This window comes from Rhinolophus sinicus, linkage group LG05 (assembly GCF_036562045.2).
Source record: "Rhinolophus sinicus isolate RSC01 linkage group LG05, ASM3656204v1, whole genome shotgun sequence".
In the NCBI taxonomy this organism is placed as follows: domain Eukaryota; kingdom Metazoa; phylum Chordata; class Mammalia; order Chiroptera; family Rhinolophidae; genus Rhinolophus; species Rhinolophus sinicus.
In genome coordinates this window covers 107,998,200-108,022,542 of record NC_133755.1, presented here as the reverse complement: position 1 = coordinate 108,022,542, position 24,343 = coordinate 107,998,200, and the positions used below count along the sequence as shown (strand labels likewise).

General features: G+C 32.9%; 1 protein-coding gene across 5 annotated transcripts in view; it reads right to left on the bottom strand.

The window, feature by feature from the left end:
• Window positions 1-24,343, bottom strand: part of ADGRB3 (adhesion G protein-coupled receptor B3) — a 681,550-nt gene that overhangs the window by 414,572 nt on the left and 242,635 nt on the right. The gene's annotated exons all lie outside the window — the stretch shown is intronic.

The window sequence follows — 24,343 nt, the reverse complement described above, 5'->3', positions numbered from 1 at the left end:
TTGCACTTGGTGTCCTCAAAAGCCCATAGAAAATAGTGGTTGAAATAATCCTCATTCTCTCCTGCCTTGTCCCCAAATAATTCCACATCTCTTTTCTAACCTCATGTAAGAGTGTGTTCTCTTTTAAAAGTTATGTTGAAAAATGGGAATGACTCCAGGTTTCTGTCATTTAGTCCTTTAAAGGTATACCTCTTAGAAAAGGTGAAAAAATCTGGGCCTAACACAGAGGCAAATGGGGGAGAGCAAAAATAAGTTGAACAAAAGACTAGATTCCATGTAATATACTTTTGAAAATTAATATGCTTAGAATTCTGCAAGGGTTCCATACTTATTGCAGTTTGACTATAAAATAATTTTAATAAAACCAAGGCCTAATGTATGGAAAAGTTATTAGTTCTGGCTCATAGGATTGTAGGTAGGTACGTAGGTGAAGAGACTTTCTGAGGGACAGGAAATCATTGTGCTTTCTGTCACATCAAGAAAATTGTTAAGCCCTTAAGACCAGGTCTTTAATACACGACAAAGATGATTGGGTAAAAGATGTTCTAATGATGTGCAGATAAATTGCCAAAACTACTAATGTCAAAATTCAGAAATGGATAATTTCACTCGCTTAATGTTTTTCCTTTTCTATCAATCTTTAAGTAACTTTCTGTTAAAATATTACAACTTATTTTTACAATTAAGTAGTGTATTTTGCAAGCACTAATTCTACCAACTCTTGTCTTTTCTTCAAGGAGAAAAGACTAGCACTCATTTTTGTCCATTCTGGCAAACCCCCACATAGATATTAAAGTATGATACCTGACAGACTGATTTGTCAGATATTCTTTCCAGATATTCTTCCCAAGGGAACATATCATAAGAAATTTGAGAAATCTAAATGTATGTTTGTTTTTATTTTGTTTAGTTTAGATAAAATCCAGGCAGAAAATGAAAACTTTCATAAAATGCCAGTTGGTTTTAATCTTGTAAAATCCATCACTATTTCCCAATACTGCCAACACCCTTTCATTCTATTCATTTATATATACAGGCTGTGCTACCTCTACCATGTTTCATTACGCTAATAAGAAGTATCTAACCACATATCATTTAATAATTTTGAAAATTTACCCTTAAAATGTTTATATCTAGACTCATGCACTATCCAATATTTTGAAATATAATATACAATTAAGTTTTTTTTTTTCTGGATCTGAAATAGCAAAAGAAGTTTAGTAGTAATCTTTATTAACAGTATGCTTTACCTCATGTCCTCTAGAATTTATCATTTAAACTGTGGACATGTGTTGTGTTGTGTGTGTATGTGTGTGTCTATCACTTAGGGCATTTAAGTAAAAGTGTATGTTTACGTACATAAGTTTGGGATCTGATGCTCATACTAAGGTAGTTTGGACACTGGGAAGGTAAAATGTACTAAAATAAATTATTTTATGTCCATAACTTCTTAACTACTTAGTAATTAACTTCATTACTTCTTCTAGTAGAAGACAATTCTTCAGCTCAGTGGCAGCATAATAGTCTGCAATCTGTTTTCTAAGGAAAAAATAGTTTATTTGTATATGGGCTACGATCCTGAAATTTAGTGGTCTGAGTCTATTGGTGGACACTGCTGAGATAATTTAAAGTGTCATATTCAATTTTTAATGATTTCTGAAATTTAAACACAAGTGAAGAACTTATTTTTTAAAACAGGCATTAGTGTTTGAGTGAACTACTTCATGTTATTAGCTGGAATGTGATTTAAATCTCTCAAACATCTATAATACAAATTGAATTTCAATAGTCTTCACTGTAGTCACTTCTACTTATCATGGATTATCTGTTTTATGAGAATTAGTACTGATACCTTATCATGGGGTCACAGATTTAAGAAGAACTTCTTCAATCATCTGTGGACTTGTTCACATATTTTTTTATATAATCAAACTTTAAAATTAATTTTTTGATTATTGCTGTCAATATAATTTACCTAAAAAAGTACTTTGAAAAAAGTGAGAACTAATATAAGCCCTTGATATAACTAAATTCTCCATTAAGATAGAAACCATGTTAACAACTTATTTCTTTTTCTCAAATGGAAAAACAACACTATGGTGGTATTTTCTGAATGTTCCAGACCTATTGTTTCAGACCTAAAACAATCTGAATTTGTAAGTGACTCATATAAACCATTATCAAGCCAAGTGAGACTTTTGGCAATGTTTATGTGCCAAGTGTTCAAAAAAAAGAAAAAGTTTGTTTTAGGGTTGTTATTAATGGTAAGATTTAACAATAGATATTATGGTTCCACCCATATCTCTCAATGGGATATTATAAAAATATTTGTGTTCTCTTTCAAGATGATATTATATTTTTCACCTCTAATGAAAATAAATGCCAATTAGATCATCCAAACCTTCAAAAAAAAAAACCACAAAAAAAACCACAAGCTATTATTTTTGTTATTCTCTTATGTGGTGAATGTGGGTTGAGATAAACCTTTAGTATACGTTCATCATGGATTGTTGTTTCATATTCAAATGATTCTGAGTTGGCAAAGATAATATACTACATTAGTTACACAAGAAAAATGGCATAGCCAAATAAAAGATGATCTGCTTTTATGAAAGCAATGAATAGCAGGTTATGAAATCAAATGAAATAATGTACAGCATAATATTGTGTATGTACATATGATACATGGCTTATGGAAGTACAGGGTTATTGCCTATATCTTTATGTTGATGATATCAGTTAAGTGGTGGTTAAATAACTGTCATCATGTATAAAACTCAAATGATTGGACCTGACATCCATGTTCAGGTAGATTTTTTCATAGCCTCTTTCACTGTGCTTCTTGATAAAAAGCAGTAGTCTCTGGAAGTAGGATACAAGTAAAACTACATGAAAGAAAGGTTTTGAAAATGTATTGCTTTGAGTATAGTTTTATATCTTTTCTTCCCCAATCCAGGAATATATAAGTAGATCATTAAGAAGCAAACAGACCTGAAAACTGACACTTGATAGTCAATTATCAGTTATGAGTTTTTGTCTGGAAATCAAGAGTTAAAATAATGTGAAATTGAAGTCATCAAAGAGTTAAAAAACGTATCCATTTGTTATTTTACCTTGTATTTATTTTTTAATGTACAGACAACCAGAACATCAGATTAGTTTATATCAATTGTGACTTCAATCTATCTTGCAATGTAAATAATAACTTCGCATTGTTAGCTAACTTTCCTTTGCATTTCTGCAGAATCATCGTAGACTAGGCTATTATTGCTTCTCAACAAATTCTCAAGGTTATGTCTTATTTTCATTCTATGGCCAAAGTGCACTACAATTTTTCATGGAAATAGTGAAGCCACTGCATCCTTTCTCTCATTTTTCTTCACCTAAAACACCAGCTCTTCTAGCCATGCCTACAATAAATCGCCTTTCCAAGTTCAACTCCAAATAGACCACATTCATTAACTATTTCCTAATCAACCAATCTTAATCATCTTCTGCCTTCCTTAACTTCTATTTAGCTTTATATCAATAATGGACTTTTATTTTAACTATTGGATTGTATTATTCCTCCCACTAGATTATAAACATTGATGAGAAGGAAGTATGATTTAGGGGTTTTGAAATCACTTCCTGCTTTGCACATAACTAAGGTTCAACATTTATTTATTATATAAATAAATTTCATGTTAAGAATTACTTTTTCAGAATGCAAGTTTCTAGATATCTAGAACCATTTCTTTAACTTACTTGAACAGTTTGATGGGGAAAAGAATAAAAGTCTTAGTGAAGTCTTGAAAGCAATTTACATATGATTATGATGCTAAACATTTTTCTGACAACAAGATTTATCATCCATAAATATATTCAGGTTATTATTGAAATAGTACCTTACTTAGAACTTCATTCTCACCACCCTAAAACAAAGTTTAATGTCCTAAAACAAAGCTTAATTCTATTAACAAACATTTATTAATTACTTAATGTGTGAGGTATTAAAGTTAGAAAGATAAAAAACAAATAGTCTCTGATACTCAAAAGGTCGTAGCCCAAGGAAATTCAGTAAACATGGTCTGACATTCTAGAATATGAAAATTTATATATTTTAATCAAAATATTAAACCACACTTAAGAGCCATTTTTATATTATTAATAATTTCCTAAATAATATATTACCCTTCACAATGACTTGATAATATGTCTTCCAAGAGAAAATACAGTTTTTAAACCATGCAACTGGACATGTGAAGTGACATTCCATTTGTCATACCATAACAAGTAAGAGTATTAAATGCATAACTTGCTGGCAGAAATATTCTTTCATTGGCTGAATTATGGTGATGTAAACAAATTCTGTTAAGAAGCAACCAAATATTTTCTGAAATAAGATTATTATATTTAATACATTCTAGGTTCATATTTAGTCAGGAGTATAAGTTATTGAATTTGTTCATTTATTTGTATCCATATTGGAAATAGAGTTGGCACAATTATTTTGCACGCAATTTTTTTTTGTGTGCACAATATAGCTGGGGGATATTTAAATACTGAAGAGAAGCCCAGATCATCAGTCATTGATATTTTTCTATTCTCTGAGATTTAAAAATATATATTTTTTGAAATGTGATCAGACTTAAAAATTGTGTTCTTTCATTCAACGATTATTTGTTGAGTGCTTATATAGCCAGGTGCTATATCAAAAGATAGAGCTTACTTATAGGGGATAAGATGGGAGGTTGTGTTATCAAAGACATTTTTAAAACTGGCATGAACTATTAGAAACACAGAATTTAAAATTAGACATCATTAGTTGAAATTCTGAAGGACATTGGTTAAAAAGTACATTTTACTGTTGATTACAAATTTATTAATTTTATTTTCCCGAAGAACCAAACAGGAGTAGACAAGCAGGTAAAAGACAACTTCCAAAGAACTCAAGAATAACAGTTTTATAAAAAAGTTGAGAAATAATAGGAAATACTTAAATAAATTTTGAGAATTAAAAATTAATATGAAGAGATATTTAAAATAAAATAAAGACATATTAAGATATATTAAAATATTAAGATATATTAGAATTATATTACAATGGAGAAAAGACAGCCTCTTCAATAATGGTGCTGGCAGAATTGGAAAGCCACAGGCAAAACAATGAAAGTGGACTGCTGTCACCATGTACCAAAACTAATACAAAATGGATCAAAGACTTAAGCATAAGACCTCAAACAATAAACTGCATAGAAGAAAACAGGTACTAAACTTATGGACCTTGGGTTCAAAGAGCATTTTATAAATTTGAGCTCAAAGACAAGGGAAGTAAAAGATAAAATAAATGAATGGGACTATATGAAACTTAAAAGCTCTGCACAGCAAAAGAAACCATCGACAAAATAAAGAGGCAACCCACTGAATGGGAGAAGATTTTTTGCAAATAGTGCCTCCGATAAGGGGCTAATATCCAAAATATACAAGGAACTCATACAACTCAACAACGAAAAAACAAACAACCCAATTGAAAAATGGGCAGAGGACCTGAAGAGACATTTCTCCAAAGAGGACATACAAATGGCAAATAGACATATGAAAAAATGCTCAACATCACTAATCATCAGAGAAATGCAAACAAAAACCACAAGGAGACATCACCTCACCCCAGTTAGAATGGCTATCATCAACAAGACAAATAGTAACAAATATTGGAGAGGTTGTGGAGAAAAAGGAACCCTCATACACTGTTGGTGGGAATGCAGATTGGTGCAGCCGAAATGGAAAGCAGTGTGGAGATTCCTCAAAAAATTACGAATAGAATTACCATGTGACCCAGCAATCTCTCTCCTGGGTATCTACCCCAAAAATCTGAAAACATTTATCCATAAAGACAAGTGTGCTCCGGTGCTCATTGCAGCTTTATTGACGGTGGCCAAGACATGGAAACAACCAAAATGTCCTTCGATAGATGAATGGATAAATAAGTTGTGGTACAATGGAATACTATTTGGTGGTAAGAGAAAATGAAACAGGACCATTTGTGACAACATGGATAGATCTTGAGATTATAATGCTAAGCGAAATAAGTCAGACAGAAAAAGCAGAGAACTATATGATTTCACTGATATGTGGTATATAAACCAAAAACATCAAAAGAACACAAGGCAAACAAATAAGAAACAAAAACTCATAGACACAGACAATAGTTTAGTGATTATCAGAGAGTAAGGGGGTAGGGGGGTGGTAGATGAGAGTAAAGGGGATCAAATATATGGTGATGGAAGGAGAACTGACTCTGGGTGGTGAACACACAATGGGATTTATAGATGATGTGATACAGAATTACACCTGAAATCTATGTAGCTTTACTAACAATTGTCACCCCAATAAACTTTAATTTTAAAAAAAGATTCGTTCAAAATTACATGCAGCCTTATTTACTTTTCATAATACTGAAATCTTAATATTTTCTTAATATTGAATAGATTGATACATCTTATGGTAAAAAATATTTATAATTTCATTTTAATCATGCCCCTATTCCTAGGCTTGAAACTAAGCTCTCTAAAGTACACATGAAATACACTTGGTTATAAGGACCAAGATGCTATTTCTTACAATAACAAAACAGAATCTTACCTTCAAAACAATCCCACAGAAATTATTTTATTTGATAGTTGGCCATAACTCTGTCAAGTAGATAGGTAATTTTAGGCCACTTCAAAAAATGAACAAAACATAGAATAGTCAAAGGGCATAATGTTAGTATGTTTATAGAAAAATTTTAAATGTTCAGGAATTTTCAATTAAGTTGTTAAATTATGGAATACAAAATATTTTGTAGAAGTGATTATTAAATATATTTCGTGTATATACTCTTAGACAATGATGCTATATTTTAATTTCTCTTTATTCCAAATAGGAATTTTGAAATATTTACATACAATGATGGATTTTTAAAAAGATCTCCTTAAACATGTGTTAGAAAATTATGTAATAAAACATCTTATCTGGAATGATTCCAGGAAATTTGGGGTATAAATGCTTAAATCATCATTTTTATGCTTATTTTCTATCTTCAGAGAAATTTTAGTAAATTGGATGTATTGTTCTATGTAAGAAATCATCAATGCATGTAATCATGTAGGAATTATTTGTTAATATTTCTTATATATTATCCACTTGTATTTATGGCATATCTTTTGAGAGAACTATTGAGTTTTTATAAACTATCAGTAATGGTTTATTTGAAAAATATATTATTTGTTAGTGATGAGAGAAGTAAATGTAGAAACACATAAGTAATAAATGCAATTCTACTTCCCATGGTAACCTAGTAATTGAATGTCTTTTCTTGTTGACCTGTATCAGAATTTAATTTAGCACATAAGCACATGAGTGGTAAAATAAGATGCTTTATTGTGAGCTCTAACAAGTTTTGCAGAAGACTAAAACTTTTACACTATAAGATTTGAATAATATTTTGCTCAAGTGGCCAAATAAAATCTTACGAAATCTGAAATATAAGAAAGTAAACTGAATTGTTCCTGGATGAAGTATTCCTATATTTTCCTAACAGGAACAGGGCTTGATTGCTTTCCTGCCAAGATTTCTGACATGCAGAGTGATCTCTGTGTACAGAATAGACTTTGCAGGGATTTCCAAATGGAGGGAAACACTACTCTGGAAATGACAACAGACTTTCAGGCTTCCCTGGAAGGACAAAAATAAATGAGTCACCTAGTGATGGAAAGCCAAGTTCTTATGAAGGAAAAATGATAGGCTGCAATAGTGATCTCAGAACTTAAGAAATGTGTGTTTGGAGGATATGGAAATTTGAAACAGCAGATGGTCAGGGTTGGTGAAGCACAAGTTGCTAATTAATGGAATATAAAGTATGAAGAGGCAGAGCAAGAGATGTTCCTGAAGAGATTGGGACTGGGGGGATCAGGTGCACAGAGAGACTCTCATGCCTCACTAAGAACCCTAGAATGTATCTTTGATTAGCTGTGAATCCTTTGACGAATTTTTAGGAGGAATGAGTGGGGGTATCATGGCTTGGTTTGAAATTTAGATAGATTAATTGAAGAACGGATAGTAGACTGTAGGGAAACAAAATTAGAGGCAGCATACATACACTTCTAGGAGGCTATTGCAATTGTCCACATACACTTGGGTAAGCAGTTGGATGTGAGTACCTTTGTTAGATAAAGAATCAGACCACACAAAGAACTCTGGCCAATTCCACCTTACTGCAGATTGACTTCATCTTTGGACTATAGGGTCCAAACTCTTGGGGTCTAGAGCAATTTAGTGTCCCAATAGTTTATAGGAAAAGAGTTTTATAAGGAAGTCTATGCTTAAAAAAATGACACTTCTTTATTTGGTATTTTTGATTGATGTTACCTTTGTATATATACTGTATTATAGGATATATTATGTACAGAGGGTGCCAACAAAATGTATACTCCTTTTAAAAAAGGAAAACTGTATTAAAATTGTAATACTCAATATATACCAATAATAAAAGAATACAAATCACATTTGACTTCTGCAATTACAAGAGGTGCTCAAAGTGGTTACCATCAGCGTCCAGATACTTCTGATTATGGCAAACCACTGCTTTAGCAGTTGACCAAAGTGTCCACTTGTATACATTTTTTTGGCACCCATTCCCTGTATTCATTTAGAATTTTTAAGAAAAATGATTCCTCTATGATTTTTAAATTAAGGCGCATACCTGTATGGCACTTTTCAACTTGTCAAAGTTCATTTTCATTTATTACAACAATAGAGGACAGAATAATTTAACTTAAGCAATATCATTGTATGGATATTTACTACAAAATAATTTAATAAGATATTCCATAAAAATAATTGGTACATTCTATACCCCAACTGAAGGTTAAAGGATTAGATAAATGGTTGCTTGACCAAAATAATTCAATATATAAACAGTGGGTAATCCATGAAGTCCCGCTTTTTTCATAAGACATTGATATGTGTGTATTTCTGATAAATCTTTATTGGTCTTAAATTATATTCAATTGAGTCACATGGCCTTCAAGATTTACTCTTTATATCTGGAGATAAGAGATGCGGATTTATTCTGTCTTTTATACTTTTAATTTATACAATATGTTCAAAAAGAAATATTTTTTAAAGGATCTATAAATACCAACTAAATAGTTCTAGTCATGTTTTACCATTTATCTACTGTTGTATTTTTACAGTTTATTCCAGAATTTTTAGCTTAAAGCAGTATCGTTATATATATATATATATATATTTATGGAAGAGAAGAGCAAAACTGACTTTCTTAATGACAATGATTCTACTAAGACATACATACAATGTTTATAATAATTTCTAAAAATAAAAATAATAACATTTTAACCATTCCCTTAAAATTTTAGCTTATTTCTCAGGGACAAATGAATACACATGCAATATATTTTCATGATTTTTCTAAGATATAAATTATCCTTATCACCAATTAGCATATATTCAAACTTGTTTCCATAAGTTATCGTTGTTAGTATTGAAGCCCAAAGTGACATTCTATAGAGAGAACCAAAAATAATTAGCCTTTTCAAAGCAGTGCTTCATAGACCTAAAGACAAGACTATTTTAAGTGATTCATGCTAAAGCTGAATGTGGACAAATAAATGAGCAACCAGCAGATGCAGCTCATATTTCAGAGCACCACTCCTTAATCTTGACCTGTTCTCCATTTCCTGCAAAGGGGATTCTGGAAACATGATCTAAAGTCTTTTTAAGCTGTAAAGTTACGTTATTTTCTCAGGTCAGAAGTAGACCCATTGTCTATCTCTCAACAGACCAAGAGGCCTAGAGGACCTGACCAAACTTGATTAACGTGTCTGTACACAGACACATACATCCTAGAGTCTAAGTAAACCACAGTTCTGTTGGTTGTTCGAAACATTTTCTTAACTCAATGTGTTTTAATCCATATCTACTCACTAAACCAAGGTTTACTTTGCATGTGAGGTCTCAGGTTACCTAATACTAATTTAAAGGTATGCATCTATGCTATAAGCAGCATCCACATTGGAGAGGAGTATGTTTAGAAGACAGTATGCTTTCCAAAACATTTGGACATGAATAAATTTCATTCATCCAACGAACATTAAATGAACACTTTATTACATTCCAGATGGGATTCTAGGCACTGCAGATACAGCAGTGAAGAGAACAGACACAAACTTGTTTTTGTGAGAGAAAATTTTAGTTATACCTAGTCTGCTATATAAGGCTTTTAAAAACTTACATAAATGTTAAATTTACTAGCCAGCTCTTTATAAAGGTTAATAATAAGCAGTCATATATACATTAGTCAGATTAATAACTTTTAATTTCTTTCGTTTATTCATAGAAGTCTTCAGATAAAACTAATTTAAGTATGTATTTCATCCATATCATTCAACAGAAATTGGTTAAGAGAATCATTTAAATTAAACTGTTGACACAAAAGTCATATAACCATAGTCCTAAAAATATTGTGGTCTCATTGATTTCTCTTGTATCATCTTTAGACTTTTCTTTCTTTTAAATTTTAACTGATTTTACTATAAACTGGTCTAGTCTCTATATATCTTAGAAGATAATATTTATTTCTCATTCCATTTTCTTACATTATAGCTTTCAAAATATTTTTATTTTGAAATACCTCAAGAAGAAAGATATATATATATATATGTATATATCTATCTCTCTCTATATGTATATATATACATATATATGTATATATCTATCTATATCTATATCTATCTATCTATCTATCTATCTATCTATCTATCTATCTATCTATCTAGATTGTATATCGGGGGTATTAAAAAAATGTATACAAGTGGACTCTTTGGTCACTGTTGCTCAAGTGGTAGTTTGCCGTAATCAGAAGTGTCAGGATACTGATGGTAACCACTTTGCGTACGTCTTATAATTGCAGAAATCAAACGTGACTTGTAGTCATTGTTTGTTATCGGTATATATTGAATATTACAATTTTAATAGTTTTCCTTTCTTAAAATATGCATACATTTTTTTGGCACCCTCTATCTGTCTTCAAAGGTTTGCTACCAAAGGAGAGATTCCTAGAAGTGGTTTTGCTATGAGAAAGCACAATTTAAATTCTGATATTGTCACATTCTCTCCCAAAAGTATCCTAATATACTTCATAACAAGTAGTGTAGAGAGAGAAAATGTTACATGTTTTTTGTTCTGATTGACTTTTATAAACATACAACATCCCTTTTTATTCTGATTAGAGCTTTTTAGTATTTCAATATACAATATTTCAATATTCCTCTTTCGTCTGATATTAATACTAGTATACCTGCTTTGTTCACACATTTGTCTGCTACATTTTTTAATATTTTATTTTCAGTCCCTCAGTGTCATTTTATTTTAAGCATATATCACATACACTTGGATTTCAAAAATCCCATCTGGTTCTCTTCCTTTTTAATAGGAAATTAAATCCAATGACATTTATCATATTTCTTAAAATATTGCACTTAATTTTTCCATCTTATATTAGGCTCTCTTTTCAGCATGTTTTCTTGCTGTTTCTTCATTTTTCCCCTTTCATATTTTTTGCCTTTTTTTGATTGATAGGAATTTACACTTTTACATTTCTTTTGGATATCCTACTTCAACTATTCAAGTGGTATATGCTAATTTTATTACATGTACTTAAGCTTATTTTTAATGTATCAATCTCCCTAGTGAATCAGTATCTGTACTAATTCCCAAACCAAGACAAGAACTTGTCCTGTCTTGATACTCATATGTGATTTACTTCCAAACTGCTCTATTTATAGATTGTGCTTCAATACTTTAGACTTAACTATTAGTTGTATTGATTTATTTGTTGATCTTCTTTCTTGGAATTGTTTTTAAATTTGCTCAAGTATATGCTTTTAATAAAGAAAGGGGTCTAAAATTGATTTATTTTGCCCTCACAATTGAATATTAGCTTGGTCAGGCCCAGAAATGTAACATCAAGAAGTTTTCTTCTTACTGAATTTTGAAGGTAACTATTACACTCAATCCTGGGATCCAGTATTGCCTTTGAGATGTCTTCTTATAAGATAATCTGCTTTTCTTTCTAGAAACTGTTATTTTGGATTTTTGTTTTTATCCTTGAAGTTCTGAAATTTTACCGGAAGGTGTCTAGACATATGTCTTTTTCATTCTGCTTATTTGGTACTCTGTGTTCCCTTTCAATATAAAGACCAGCACCTCAGCTGAGTACACTGAATGTGTTTTTCCCCTGATCCAACTTTCCCTTGTCTTGGTTTTCTTCTGTGCCTGTTGTGGGGGTTCTGAGTTACTGCAAGCTGTACTCTGCTTTCTTCTCAGTCCCCTACATATGCACTAAGAACTTTCTCTGGGAAAACTGAGCTCCTGATTTCTGATTATTAAAGGGTAAGTGCTAAACCTATTACTTTCCATATCATTCTTTGAACAATTCCAATTCTCTTTCCTACTTGTAGAAACCTTTCAAAAGAGTATCCTCTAATTCTTCTCTTCCCACTCACCCAACAACGTCAGGAAATCTGACTTCAGGCCTTGTTCCTCGAACGAAACTTCTCTCCTAAAAGTCATTCTCCTCTTAGAAACTATCACATTCAGCTCGATTCCTTCAGCATTTGACACCATCCCACAGTTCTGCATCCCACAGCTTTTCCTAAAATGCTCACCTTCCTTGGCTTTCATACCTGCCTATTGGCTTGTCTTCCTCCTCCTGACTGCTTTTCTGTCCCCTCATTGTCTTAGTGGCTCTTCATCCTCTAAATGTGACTTTCCCTCAGGTTCTACCTCAACATTCTCTCCCTCAGAAAATCTGCCCATTCCCACAGACTTAGGTGTTGCTTTTAGGGAAACAACAATCACTCTCTCACTCCCGTAGGCTGACCTCCCTTCTCCAGGCCACCTACACTACAGTGCCCACTAGATATTTTACTGGCAAACTCAGCATGTATGAAAACAAATGAATCATTTCCCTTATGAGAAGTGCTCCTAGCTATGAATTTCAAATTTATTTTTACTAAACATATAGTGCTCCAGATACATAGTTCATGAATAAATACTTAGCAAAATAAAAATAAAAGCAGACCAGAAATAATGCAGAAAACTGTCTTCAGTTTATCAAAATATCTTGATGGGGCTGGTTTGGTTATGGAAAGACAGGCCTTCAGGCTTGACCTGGAAAGCTGAATCACAGGTTAATAATTTCAAATTTACTGAGGCTTTCAGGGAGAATAGGTGAGGCTTACTGAGGACAACAGAGAAAGAAGGTGAGGGTAAAAGATCTTGGGATCTAAAAGAGAGGAATAAAAAGAGAGAGGGAGCCATAAAAATGGTCAGAGGATGAGAGCAGATAAGAAAACTAAGAAATTCCTTGTGGAAGAAATACCAGAAGCAATTTGAATAACAGTGATCCTTAAGTATAAATGTATGTACTATGCTGGGGTGAAATGTAATCCCTCTCCACTAGAGCCAATTTTCATTAAAAGCCGACTTATTCAGTGTTAGACATATTTAAAAGAAAGTGACTAAAGAAACGGAGCATTGATTTTATGTTGAGATTGGCAATACAGATAATAACCCCAGAAGCAAAATACAACGCAGTGACTCATAATATAGCTAAAATATATGTAAGAATGGAGGAAAATATATGGAAACAGTATATGTAACCCCTACCTCAAAGAATCCTTGGGAACATTAGGGAGACATTAAATTTCTAGTTCTAAATTATGTGGGAGGTCAAGCAAAGTATTTAAAATTATACTAAAATAAAGGTAGTCCTCAGAAAACTGGAGAACTCAGGAGCACGTTGATGATAACTCTAGGATTACAAATGGACATACTTATTTTAGTATGCGGGTAGCTCATAATGGTAATATCCATTAAAGACGGTCTTCAGCTGATTTTATACTTTCTATAGTATATGTGAACCCTAACATTATGTAGCAAGAAGTTCTAAGTTGTTTACTCATCATCGTAGGACTGAGTTTCTATGGGGCTGGTGGCCAAATGGCCAAGGATTGGCAAAGGGGGTTATGAGTGGCATCTCCTACATGCTAAATCCTTCCCTATTTCAGTTTGTGGCTTTTCTTTCTCCCTCACCCCAACCTACAGGGGACACCAGTTCTGATTACCCAATTATAGTGAACTTTTCCACCAAGATTTAAGTGAGAGAAGCAATTGAGATTTTGCTTCTATGAAGGACGAATATCTTCTTTTGCAATTTATTTTTATTTTTTTATGTTTTACCTGGTACTTTCCAATTAATTATAACCTCTTTTCAAATCTACATATTCCAAATATTATTTATTTGCCAGAAGTTTGACACAGAGTGTATGTGCTCAGCTGAGGTACATCTGGCTTAAATAGTTATTTTAAAATGGAATTTTTTTTTTTAATGTCTAAAGTTTGATGAGTCAACATTATATATTTAAAGTGTGTTTTTCCAGGACCCATCAGCTTCAAGTCAAGTAGTTGTTTCAATCTAGTTGTGGAGGGCACAGCTCACACTGGCCCATGCAGGAATCGAACTGACATCCCTGGTTTTATGAGCATTGTAGTCTAACCAACTGAGCTAACTGGACGCCCCCATTAATTCCATTTTTTAAAATATGGAATTCAGAATTTTGGACTTAGAGGATTTAGTTGTGGTTGTCATTTTTTTTAAAGAGAAATACTGATAAAGTAAAATGCATGGAAAAAGGAGTGCTCAGAATGGTAAAACGGCAAGAAGTGGAAGGAGCACTGTCTCAAAAATTATAGTTTAGTGTCAGTCTTATTTTGGAAATAAAATTTTGAGTGCTCAATGAGTAACACACTTTAGAGATAAAATCTAGTAGGAAAGCTTGAACAAATTTAAATAACCAAACTACACTATAGAATTGTAAGTGCTGTACAAATAGATTGTTATAAGAATCAAAAATTGAGAATATTTAGCTGGAGGGAAAAAACAAAACAAAACAAAGAAAAACAAGCTCAGGAAGAAATGGTAATTTTCTTTGACTATCATGTAGCAGAAGGATTATAAATACATTAATTAGGTTATTTACTAAGAATGAATTAGGGGGTTAAATCCATAGGAAGAAGTTTCTAACAATTTGAGGTACATAAAAACGAATGGGTGGCCACATGAAGTACTAAGCTTTTGATCACTGGAAGTGCTTAAGCAGTGGCTGTGTGAGTAATGAATACTGTAGAAATAATTCTTACTTGGATACCTCTCTGGTTCCTAGAATCTGTGATTTTTCTCTTTCCCGAACCCCATGTTGTGTCAATTTGCAACCCCTACTATATCTCCATCCAAAGAACATTCCAAATCTGTCAATGTCTCTCCACCTTTACCACTACCATTCTGGTCCAAACTCCACGAGCTTCTAGCACTTGGGCCACTGCAATAGTCTCCTAATTGTACATGCCCCTACCCCTGCCACAATTTCTTCTGCTTATAATCCATTCTCCACATAGCAGACAGACATATCCTTTAAGTGGTAAAACATATAATGTAAATACCCTTCTTTAAGTCATTTTATGTCTCCCCAACTCTCAGAATAAGATTCAAACTCCTTATCCTGGCTCTTATTAAGATCCCTGTATAATCTGCCCAGACTCTATCTTTAAGATCATTTCATATCCTACTCCCCATTACTCACCGTGTTCTAGCCATACTGGTCTTTCAGTTCCATAAACATATGCAGCTCATTTTTCCTTTGCACTAATTAATTTCTTTAATTGGGAAACCCTTTTGATTTTGCATGGTTGATTCATTCCTGTCATTTGTATCTAAGCTAAAATTTCACCTTTTAAGAGGTTCTTCCTCTTATGAAATACAAAGTACCTATACAGGCATTCTCCAGAGCTGATTTTAATTCTCTCTACAGAACTTATCAATATCTGTTTCATTGGTTTTGTTTATTTAATAACTGTAGCCATCAACCCACTAAACTGTGAGCTTGCTAAGGGGTCTTGTTTATCTTGCCCATCACTGTATCTTGTGCCTTGTAAGAGATTGAAAAGTACTTTGGAAGAGAGAAAGAGGAAAAAGAGAGAGAGGAAGTGGAGAAATTATTAATATTGTTGAATAATATCATGATCTTAATCTTACTGTAGGTGGGTGATTTCCTTAGATCTATCTTCCAATTCACATATTTCAACAATGTCCAAATTAGTGCTTTACCCATCTATCAAAGTTTCAATTGCAGTGACTATATGTTTTATTGTTGGTAGTTCTATTTTTTCCAAATCTATTTTTTTCTTCCGTATTGCTCTAAATTTATTCTTTGTTTGTTATTTCTACTCCTTTTTAAAAAATCCCTTTAAACATATATATTTCATGATTTTAGGATTTTGTTTTTGTTTTTCTAGCTCTTCGTGTCTTCCTTGTGTTTTGTCTGCTGATTCCCCTGCATGATCTTTGTTTTCTCCCACAGCTTATTTTGTATTATTTTATCTTAGTTTATTTCCATGATATTTCTATGATATCTTTCTATGATATTTCTGATATTTCTATGATATTTCTATGATTTCATCTTGCATAGTATTTCCTGTCTCATGAAACTCCCATAATCCTCAGTATTAAAATATCCTTCCACAGCAACAAATCCCTTGGCTTTAAGTTGCTACGTCACAAAAGTATACATTCACACCATATACCATCATCATATGTGATAGTATTTTTTGTGAGGGGGGTATCACTTTCCCCCCACCAAAGCTCCTGAAAGAAGGTAAGTTTTCTTCTCACTATTTCCCAAGGCCATCGAGTGAAATTTCTCTAGACCTCCCTTTGACAGAAAGGGAAATTCTATGAGACTCCAAGTTTTATGTAGCTGAATTGATTTTCGTTCCCCAACCTCCACAGGCCAAGGGCACTTTCCTCTCCATGAAGCACCACTGAAACCCTATTTCTTAGCCGTATAGAGCTCATAACTATGCAAAACAGTTAAGTCTTCAGCTTACCTTTGATATTTTGTCTTTTGTCTTTTCATTGTTGCTATTGTATTTTGTGGGCACCTATATATTTCCCCTCCTTTTCAGCTTGACTCACTTTTGCTGTCTTTACATTTTATCCAGCACTTCTTTGAGTTTATAGCGGGTCTGGGGTCCATCCACATCAGCTCCTTCTTCCATGTGCTAGAATTCTTTCCAATGTGTTAGGCACTATATTTAAGTACTATCTTCCTCATGAGGTAGGTTCCATTACTAGTCCCATTTTTGGTGTGCTGATAATGAGGTTACAAGAGGTTATGTTACTTGTCTATCGTTAAGAACCAACAGTTAAGATGTTGATTCTAGGACTCAAAAAATCACATCTAATTGATGATCAAGACATGCTCTCAAGTATCAGGTCATGCAGTTAATCAGACCACTAGAATCTTTTTCAACTTTAAAATCAATTTTATATTCCTGCACTCTGCAAGGTTTACTTTTCCTAAATTGGAATATGTGGTTTTATGATATTAATCATAGTGGAATATAGAACCAGGCTAATGTTTGCTCAGAGGTTTTATAATCTCAGCTGCAGGTCCCTTCCAACTGCTTTGTAGGTTTTCCTTGCTACTCCATGGGAAGGAAAATATACTAAATTAAGAGCTTCACAATGTGAATTGATATTAAATTACCCTACAAAAGAGTGTAGTCTTACAGTGTCATTAACATGAGGTTTGTTACAATGAAAATAGTTTAATGGTGAGTAATGTATCACACTGCTTCTTCCCTAATGTTTTCACCCTTGGCAACAGATGCCTTGTTAATTTTGCCTCTACTAAAATTTCCTTTACTGAGCATAAATACAAAGATGCATTTACATTTTCAATGAAGCATTTAAAAGTGTGAGTACTAGGCCACATTAGATTCATTCTGGAAGAAGCCCATTTAAAAATCAGATAAACTTATACATTCAATCTTTAAGTTACTGAGACTGAAAAGGCATTCATTTTGGTGTATTCTGCAAACTTTAAAGGTTTTCTGATTACAACGTTAATAGAAAAACAAAATTCTCACAACAGTACTCAATTCTTCCGCGTAAATGGCTGAGAAAGAACTGAACTCCTTTACCAGACAAGCAATCTGTTAATCACTCATAAAGGTCACAACTGAATCACACAAGAACTTAATTTTTCTGTGTAACAGTGCTCTATGCTTTTTCTCAAATCCTGTGGTTTCAGACAACCAGAATTTCCCACTCCCTCAAAACACTAGATTGACCTCAAAAACAAGTCTGGAAAAAACAGCCTTCCAGACATTAAAAAATGAAACACGAACAACTATCAAATGATGTTTGACATTTAAGAATGACCTTTGTGTAGCAAATAAAGTCATTTTCCAAAAAGCCAACATTCAAACTTTCCCAGAAACACATTTGCAAATGAAAAGACATCAGCAGCTAAAAAATAATTACTAGCCATAAACCTTTTTTTTTTTTTTTACAATTTTTTTGCAAACACTACTGAAAGTAGGGAAGTTAAATGCCCAGATTAAGTAGAAACGCTCCATCAATTCTCACATCACTTTTGAAACTGCTGAATCAGTTTTGATAACTCCACTGAATGAACATTTTTATTTTAATTGCTAAACTTCCTTCTCTTGCAGCCTCCTCTAAAGATGGGGAGCATTTATTGCTGGTATCCAGAGTCTCACTGAACTTAGTGACTTAGAAATTTAAAGCAGGTTCATGGTTTTCTGTCCTGACCTCAAGTTTTTCCCTCCAAATCTCACATTGATTTATAGAAGCCAATGTCTAGGCTTTAAGCAGCAGATTGTCTGGAAATGTATGGTTAGAGCCATTTAAGTCCCACCCCCTGAGACCAACCAGTGAGCAATATCAACAAATACATTTGCAAAGTTACCATGAAGTGACCATACGAAACCAAACTCAGAGTCCATATAAATGTGTGTGCGTGTGTGTGTGTGTGTGTGTGTGTGTGTTGCATTTGTATATTTACATTTAAGTGAGGATACCATCATTTCTTTAGCATTTACTATGTCACTATCCTTTGGTAAAAAGATGGGATCGTTACCTCACTTATATTTCTGGGAAACAAAAATTCTCACTCCCTCACCAAAGTAGAGAGGACGAAGTAAACGATAATGCATTTATACTACAAATTAAAGAGCTGAGATTCAAAATTAGGTATCTCTGTGTTCAAGGCCCATATTCTTTGTTCTACAATACTAAAAGGAAACTCACAAAGGCAGGGTATTCTTCCCCCATATAAAAATAATTCAAATTCATTACAATAAATAAAGATTTCAGAAAAAAGTACATTATGTGTCTCCCTACTCAACTACTAAAATAATTCTTACTAACATTATCTCTCAAGTTTCGAACTCTCTTTTGAGGGGGCAGCATATGTAATAAGGTGTTATGAGGTTTTCTTGAGAACTTGTACCAGGGGCTACCTAATAGTGCAATGATTTCACTTTTTAGAACAAATATACTGAATTAAAATCTCAACTGTCTCCTAGAGAAATAAGAGCAGCTTTTACCACTGAAAGTCTTCCCAAAGAAAGAATATTTAAAGGCAGGTTTTCTTCCAAAAGAAGAAAAAGCAGAGATATCCCCAGAGAATCATTGATATATTTATGGGAAAATGAAACATTTCCTCATTGGACACTTTTATAAATCACCAGATATACTTCCTAGCTCAGGTACTGTCAGATAAAGGGGAGAGAGCACCAGTGGAAGATCCTTCCATAAGACCACTCCACACAGGAGAGGATCCATTTCTGCAACTGAGGGAAGGGGAGGATGATTTGGATAACTTCAAGATTTAAAAATAAAAAGATGTAGAAGTAATACAAATGATGCACTCTATCAGTGATCAGGAAATCAAAACATGGAAGTACTTATGAGAAATGTATGACTTCACTTTGAGTTTAAGGTGAGTGTGACATGTCTTAATGGAAATGTTAGCAGAGGTACTAAGAGTGTCAATAAGAGAATGTAGGCTTATTGACTTTTTACTGTGATGGAGGTTGGCTGAGTTCTACAAAGCAAGTAAGGACAATGAGCTGCTTTTAGAAAAGCCTCATGTTTGGGGATGGAAGGGGAAAGCAGAATTTTGAAGTAAGATGAAGAGAAATCGTGAAAATACACAAACAAAACTAGGAGAGTATTTCAGAAGAGTGTTTCACCAAGGAAATTGAGCAGACACATTCAATTAATAAAAGGAAAGCTCTTAAGGGTTCAAAAGTTTATCAGTCTTGGAAATTAGGAAATCATTGTTGACCCTCAAGAATAAAAAACATTTCCAAAAAGATAAAAGAAGAAACAGTTGATTAGAAACAGAAAGACCTTAGAATTCATCACTGATAGATAAAACCAATTGATATTTTTTACTCTTAACAAAATCAATGAAGAAATTAAAATTTATATTAAAAAGCCCAATAGATAACTACATTACTTATTGCTTTTAATTAAAAAAAAATATTGTTTATAAAATTTAATAAGATTTCATTGAAATTAATAATTTTTAAAAATTAGCAACAGTATTCAAGAAGTGGGAGAAATAGTTGAGTGTCTAATAAACAAAGAAAACATAGAAAATGTTCTTAAAGAAAGATACACAAATAAGGACCAGATTCATATATACTGGGGAGGGGTTGACTTTTATATTTTTACAACAGTTATTTCATGATATATACAAAATGTTACAGAACTTGAAAAAGATATAAAGGTACCAAATTTGCTTTATAAAATTAGGGTAACATGGTTAGCAAAATATGACAAAGAGGGTTAAAAATAAAAACCATAAAGCAAAATATGTAAAAATCTTAACTAAAATACTAGGATGAAATTAATAGTGCATGAAAGGAAAGATCTTTGATAACTAAGTAGGATCCATTCAAAACAGGAAGCATAATTACTGGGAAAACTTTGAGAGAAATGTAATTATATTATATATGTAAAAGCCTGAAATTCATCAACTTTTCTTAATTAAAATTATTTTAAAAGCTAGGAATCCTTACTATGATTAGGAAAAACAATAACAACAGTGTCAATTCAACAGTCATATCATACTTAGTAATGGAACTCTAGAGACATCCTCATAAGTAAAAAGGACAAAACAAGGATGCTCTTAGTAACAATGATAATTTTACACTGGTGTGGAAGTAGACCCAACACAATTAGACTCAAAGCATTTATAAAACAAACAATAATAGGAAAAGAAACAAATTGTCTTTGTTGGCAGACAACAGAATTATTTACCTAGAAAGACCAACTTTAAAATTTAAAATTGGTAGATTTAGTGAGTTCATTGTGTCTGAACATATCATAAAAATACTCAAATTAATAACTTTTCTACACTAATAGCAAATTATAATTTCTTAAACTATCTAACACATAGTGTAAAACAAGCAACCAACTTAACAATAAATATGCAAAAGTTATATGAAGCAAAACTACAAATGTTAATCAGAATTATAAAGTGTGTAAGACACTATACTTCAAAATATTACCTTATTTACTCCTTACAATTAATCTATTGCATGCATATTACATTCCTTTGAGGCTTATAAAGATGAATAAACTTGCCTAATATCTCACAGTTAAGTGGCAGGAGGAAGAGGAAAAGAGTGAAGAGAACAGGAAAAGAAAAAAGAGGTGAAGAGATTTTACTGTGGAAGACTTTCTTTACATAATATTTCGTTTATCAGAAACATTGCAAACTAACCTCAGCTTTAACAACAAACCAGGGAAGATATCTGCTGCAATGTTACATAAATACCCAACTCACAGACCAAAAAAAAAAAAAAAAAAAAAAAAAGGTAATAAACATGCTTACTCCACTATCAACCCAAAAAGGATGAATTACAATAGTTTTAATTTATTAGATTGGCAAAAGTTAAAAGCTAGACAATACTTTAAAGAGCATGATGAAATGAGCACTGGATGAATGCTATTGGAATCTACACGATTTAAACCTTTGTCTTTAGCAATTTGGCAAGTTTTTACTTTTTTGAACATATCTGATTAAAGGTAGTACAGATATGGTCAGACATGTATGATCAAATGATTATTGAAGAATCACCTGTAATAGCAAACAATTATAAACTAAAGAATAACTAGCAAATAACAAAATTAATGCAGCATTTGAAAAACATTTTCCAAGAAATTTTGATGGCAAAGGAAAACGGTCTTGCTACAGTAAAACAAACAAAAAAGTCCTGTAGTATCTAACTCTGTGAGATTATAAATAATTTTTGCATGTGTTTATAATTCAGGTTATCCACAATGATTATATATTATTTCTAAAAGTGCAGAAGAGGATGTTTAAAAAAACAAACGGGTCTTCAGCAGTTCCTCTACATACAGGGAGGAAAACCAAATGCACGTATTTAAGAAGAGTAGGTGGCATGAAAACAGGCAGTGGTCAAATTAATTCATTTTGTAACTGTGGGATATAAAGGAGTAAACTGGAACATAGCTAGAGGGAAGACTAAAGTTTAAATATCTGGGAAACTTTTTAACCTAATTTGCATTTACAGTTTGAAGACAATCAAAGCACTGCTGTGAAGCAAGCAGACACGGCGATGATGACCATTTCTGCTCAGTGGAATGAGGTTGAAGATGGAGGTCATGGACCAGACTGCAGCAGGTAGTCTCTGAAGTGGGACACCTGTATTGTCTGCTTGGCCAGCCTAGCAGAAAGGGGCACTTCATAGAGTTGTCACTGCTATTGCAACTCAAAGAGATCACTACATATTTTGCTCTAAAATACATCTATTCCTAAGGAGACTTATTGTCTTAGTCCACAATAAAGGAAGTGTTTTTGCTCAGTCCTTATGGACAGGAAATTAAGATATGTCACATAGTAAGGCACAGAATTAACTTATGATTAATTAGTCTTAATGCTAGAGGTTCAGTAAGAGGCTCTGTGGTGTTCTCATCAGCTAGAGAAAGGATAAGATCAGCATTACCAAAGCAAACCTGAGGACTAATTAGAAGACCCTTATACATGTATCCTAAATGATGTGTTTTCCATCTTTAGGATTAGATGTCTAATAAACCAAAACATAGTTTTGAGCCTACTATTTTGGACTATTCCACAACAATGTTTTACATTGGACAGATAATATAAAATACAGGAGACAGCCCCAGCAGTCTACACATACATTCTCTTCATTATGATGTTATCCAGCATGAACCAAAGTTGGCAGTCTGTACACACAATGGTCATGTCCATCTTATAAATGGAATAAAATTCAATTCCCATGTAATATGAGCAATATTATAAGCATGTCTCACTTTAAATTAAGATAAAAGAAAGAACGACATTCTTAGTAGTCCTAATATCACCGGAGTGATAGAAATTACAATAGAATTTCATTAGGTTGGGTGCTTGGGGAAGAAACGGCGTTGGGGCTTGGTTTCAGTATTTGAAACAAAATCATGAGAGAGACATAAAAAACAGAAAGTCAAACCACAAGGCTCCTGCATGTCCATGGGTGGAAGCATGTCCATGGAAACACTCTGAATCAGTCTATCAAGCAAGAATTACATAAACTAGAATACAGCCAATATTCTAAATATTCTAAAATATTTCACAACCAATAGACTATGAAGCAACAGGTTTGTATTGTCAGGTGTGTATTGACTTGGAAGGACCTCTCATTTACATTGCCAAGTGAATAAAATATCAGGTAACTACCAATTCCATTTATTCGGACCTTCACTAGTGTGTGTGTGTGTGTGTGTGTGTGTGTGTGTGTGTGTGTACAGAAATGTCTCAGAAGAACCACACAACTGTTAACAATGGCTATCTCTTTTTGTGAAATTCGATGGGAAAGGTAGCAAAGTATGTAGTCAATATAATCTTGCACCATTTGGGGTTTTTACAATAAGCATGTATTCATGTATTAGAGAGGGTAATACAATGTTTAAAATCAGCACTGAACTTTTTTTAAGTTTATGGATTACAAAAAAAAATCAGTTAAGTATAGGAAAACTCAGAAAGGTTCTAATCATCATAAAGTCTAAATAAATGTAATAGGGTATTGTATATCTCACAGGCAATTGTAAACTGGAGGTGGCTCTTGACTTGCTGGAACATACAGGGAATTGATTATTTCAAAGAGGAGCATTAAGGGACTGTCACTGAAGGGAGAGGTTCTCACAATAGGAGACACAGTGCAAATTCACTGTTCATCTCCACATCTCCCTGGGCTTGGAAATGACACAGATATTTCTTTCAAGTCACAACTAACTCAAATCTCAGTCACAATACAATGGAATGTTGGTGTCACTGAGTCCTATGTCACTTCCATCAGCAGCATCATTTGCATTATTTTTTTCTAACATCAAATTTAT